Source organism: Ixodes scapularis, unplaced genomic scaffold (assembly GCF_016920785.2).
Source record: "Ixodes scapularis isolate PalLabHiFi unplaced genomic scaffold, ASM1692078v2 PGA_scaffold3__209_contigs__length_174095766, whole genome shotgun sequence".
Lineage (NCBI taxonomy): Eukaryota > Metazoa > Arthropoda > Arachnida > Ixodida > Ixodidae > Ixodes > Ixodes scapularis.
The window spans coordinates 172,736,117-172,741,019 of record NW_024609868.1 but is presented as its reverse complement, the minus strand read 5'-3'; positions in this window follow the sequence as shown (position 1 = coordinate 172,741,019).

Here is a 4,903-nt window from a genome sequence, read left to right as displayed (position 1 = left end):
GTTCCATCGGCTTTCTCCTTGCCGGCCTTCGTTTCCCTTGCCCTGCTCTTCTTAAGTTGTATCTGACTATCATGTTAACTGCCAATTTTAGCAGTAGTAGCATAAAAGTCAACTATTTTAAATGACTGAAAGGGACATTTCAGTGCTCTTTAAATAATAAAAAAATCTTCACTCCTCAGGGCTTCGTTTCTTCTGCAAGGCTGCATTGTTACACTTTCGCCGCAGGAAGGACCACACGGTTACATTTTTACCCTCAAACTTTCCCATGATGTGAGCCGAAAAGAAAGAACATTCTTAAAGCTGCTCTGATGATATAATTCAAATAAACCAGGGAACTTCTACTATGAAATATCCTATACATTTACACATTACCTGATATCATAAAAGCCATAGAGCACACTCTTAGAAAAAAGTGTGTCGATAGTCCTCCCTACGGGGAGGAACGGTCTTGTAACCTATGTTCCTTTAGAAAGGGAGAAACCTTCGTCCCTGAAGCAGGGGAGCAAATAGTTCCTCCGTTGCCTGCATCTCATGGCGGCGGCCCTGAATCGAGCAAATCGAGCTCAATGAGGCTTAACGAAGACGCTGCGTCTCTTGTATGGGACGAGAGGAGCAGCAACTAAAAGCGTAACACGAGCTTTCCGTGAACTGTGTTTATTTCCGAAGCCAGCTTCCCCCCACAGGTACAAAAACTTGCGTTTCGAAAGCAGTTACTCAGTCGTCTCGTCGTCAGCACTGCGATGTTAAACGGAGGCAATCGATACCCAGTTACTTCACACACTTTATGTCTTACCTTTGCTGTTCCTCGAGTCACAATTCCTTCGTCAACCGCACATCACGGAGGAATGGCAAACCAATCCGGGAAGCCAAAAGCCGCTCTCAAAAGAACAAACTCGAAGCCGCTGTTTATCGCATAGCGTGAAAGAAGGTTAAATTGCTTAACGCCAGATGCCAGGGTCAAGCAGAGTAATTGCAAGTAGCTAAGCTAGGTTGCGCTAGGTACCGCCCAATTCATCTTCTACAAAAAATATTTTAATTTCCGCAAGCCATCATTGCGCTTCGCGATCTTCGGGAACCTCTACTATGCACACATGTACACACATACGCATACTACAAGGTGAACATACATTGAGCGCATACATGTGCATGGCACATACAAACATCAATGCAAGGGCACACTAAACCAAACACTACACCTGAGTGCTGCGCTTCCGTCTTTTATACTGGTAGTTTTGAACGTATGGAATTCCTCTGTGACTGCGTAAGCAATAAAAAATATTCCCAGCATTTAGATTTTTTTTCCAGCAATGTCATACCTCTGAGAGTATTTTGAATAGCTCAGGGGATGAATCTCTTATTTAAAAGTAAACGCTCGATCATGCTGTAATTATTTGAAAGCCAATAAATCAAGCCGCTCCAATGCGGTTCGAAGCCATCAGTTTGTTTTCCCGCACGGCACGTGGTGGCCTGTATTTCTATTGTAGTGTTTGTTTTTCTATTTGTGCTGTTCGCGCATGGCTGCAATTGCCGTCTTGAATTAACCCTGTAAAGCCCACTAGCACAAGGACTTTGAAAAAAAAAAAACACGAGAACATGTTTATTGCCTTCTAACCTCGAACAGAATATATTCATGCTGAAATCGTAGTACAATAACTTCCAATTAATAAAATATTCAGCGTATCACATATGATACAGTGGGCTCTCTTCAGGCATAAGTGCACAGCCATAGGCTCATGGCTTGTGGTACTCATAGAAGCAGTTTCTGTCCTTGTTGAGGCACAGGGTGATTTCACACTTTGCACAGATGATGGAGCTGAATCTGTTTGCGCTTGGTACACAGTTTTTGCATCGTAGCCTGTTGCTGGTGACAAGTGGTAGGTGCCCAACACCATCCTTTCGGATGTCGTTTTGCAGCTCTTTTGGCGTAACTTTCCTTTTCTTCGCTGGAGGTGATGGCAAGCACGCCGGCCGTCCCCTTGGAGCTTTCCCTGACAGCATCAAGCTTTCCGACAACATTGCAATGAATGTTCTTAGCTTCATTGGCTTTGTGTTAAGCTGTGCACATTGGCGCCTGTGGATATTCCATCCATTCACAACACAAATGTAGATGGTGTGGTAAAATATGTATAAATACCAGCGCCTAGACCTGATGGTGTACTTGTACAGGGATACTTGGTAGTTGTGCTGGTCAATACCTCCCATGAAACTGTTGTAAACAGCCACGATATCCGGCCGGGGGACATCAATGTGCACCTTGGCTTTACGGTCATACCTTTTTACATGTCCTACTGTCTCTACCGACACAAAATTTTACACAAGTGTCACGGCTTTTCTGTCACACCAACGAACAACAGCAAGGCCTTTCACATTATCCACTCTATGGTCATCTGCGCCTTGGCCAAGCTTTTTCAAAGTTTTTTCATCCAAAAGCTTGCAATCTCCGAGTCTGTTTTGGCGCAACGCTCCAATTAATTGGATGCCTCTTCCAGTGAGCTCTTCCACAAGATCCAAGCTGCTAAAAAAGTTGTCAGCTGCAACTTTGAAACCTTCATCATATGGCACTTCACTGCACATGCTAAGCACAGTGTCGCCTCCAAGCCCATGTATTCTTGATTGGACTGTCCCTGGTGAACTTCAAACTGGTAAAGAATGCCAGTCGTACCAGCTCGTCCCCATAGCTTGAACCCCCATGGTGTCGGCTTGTTGGGAATGTATTGTTTTAGAAAGCTCCTCCCTGTAAATGCGACCATGATTTCATCAACCGCATTAAATTCCTCTTGTTCGATGCTTGCAAGATTGCGTTGCAGTCCCAAAATCCAGGGTCGAAGCTTCCACAGCTTGTCCTTCTTCTCTTCTTCTGTAACTTCCAGGTTATTAGCAACGTGGAGGCACTTCATAAGTCTCAAGAAACGGTTACGGCACATTGTATCTGCAATAGGTGAGTACCTTGTTGCCCTGCTCCCAATAGGACCTGACGTTAGGCATTTCACCAGTCCCATTTGTAGGTACATACCAATATACTGCTCAAGTTCCAAAGCAGTGGTATTGACCGAACTTCCGTACTTCTGCGTGCTGTAGAGGTTTGTGTGCTCGACTAACCTCTTTAGCATGTCGTTTGCGAGGAACTTCCTGAAGAGCGTGATAGGAGATTCCAAATCGTCCGGCTCACTGAATGTTCTTGAAAAATCTGGGTGAGGTACCTGGAGCAGATCTTTTTTCCATTTGTTTCCGGGAACGGAGGACGATGCCATGGATGAGCCGCAGTAGTCTTCCAGCTCTTCTTCCTCGTCATTTCCGTCCTCGTGACCTGCAGTCTGAGGAAGGTCCCAATCTTCGTCTTCGGTTTCCGCACAGTCGGGGGGGTTCCAGTCTTTGTCTTCACTTTCGGAGAGATCGCTAAAGTCACTCACGTCTTCACCAGTGACGACACGCTCCAGAATGTCCCTCGCTGTGATATCTAAAAAAAGTAAAGCGGAATTAGGCCTCTGTACTATGGAGTATGACACGAATTTGAGACTAACAATACAATCATAGAGTAACTGATAAAAATATATAGCCTCAAATAGCACCCACTGTATCAAAAACGCTACGCTCAAAATTGACGCGCTATCAGCCAGCCTATAGAGTCGAGATGTGACCATTTATCATATCCTTTGATCCCACCACTAATGTAGAATAACGTTGATGCAGTCGTTTGGTAAGAAAGACATCCACTCACCATTTTTTGCGTAGAAAGATCTCGTCGGGATGCCAGCCTGCTCGCCGCCCGAATCGGCCATTTTTCAAAAGCGTCCAGGAGACACCAAGCGGCGCTTTTTCGAACTAGACACACGTGAAAATTCCTTTTACTGTATCAAAAGTGATACTATGGGTTTTCCATTCATCCAAATGTACTATCGTGGACACTGTTAGCTATAACACGGCAGCGGCGGCCGTCCCGTACCCCCAGCGCCCCACTGCAGGCGCCGTCCGAAACTCCGTGCGTGAGCCGTGTGGCGGACTCGCTCTTCCCGCTTGCGAGCACACCCTCGCTTTGTCGTCTGCTAGGCGCAGAGCAGGCGATGCCACAGTGCTGCTCGTCTGGTACCCTGGCCCTAGCAAACTGGTCTCAAACTCATTTTAAACAGGCGATTTTCATTGGGGGAGATTGCAGAATCATTGAGGCATTAACCCTGTCTACGTTTGTTTTTTTTTTTTTGCTTTTTCAGAAACAGGCGTGCGCAATGCATTTTTACCAATATGCGTTCGCAAACCGGTATGAGCGCAGGATGTGTGATACAGAAATAGACTGTTATACTCCGTTTCACCTTACGTCCAACCGCAGCGTACGCTACAAAACGACAGAGCCATTCAAATAGCAGCAAAGGTGCAACGTAACGGAGTGCATCACCGGGGGACCCAATATGGTGCAAAAAGTGCTTTTGCCGCTGCTTTGTTGGTTTTATCGTCTCGTAGCGTCCGCTGCGCTTAGACCTAAAGTGAAACGGAGTATAACTGCAAGTTTGTCCTATAAATAATTTAATCTACCGTGATATTACATTTAGTGGCGATGATTATCGTTAGCCAGCGGAGTGAGGGAATCAACCGTGGGCACCTCTTACGCGGTGGTTGAACCGTGTTCAGCGAAAATTGGCGAGCGCTGTGGCGTCGTCTGCTCTGTGCCTAGCAAACGACCAAGCGAGGGTGTGCTCACAGGCAGGAAGAGCGAGTCCGCCACATGGCGCATGCGCGGAGTTTCGGACGGCGCCTGCTATGGGGCGCTGGGGGTACGGGACGGCCGCCGCTGCTGTGTTATAGCTAACAGTGTCCACGATAGTACACGAATCTGAGATTTTAGGTTTCGAAATTGGCGTAGCAAATATGATACGCTGGGTGCTGTGGGGTTAATCTCTGTAGAGCGGAT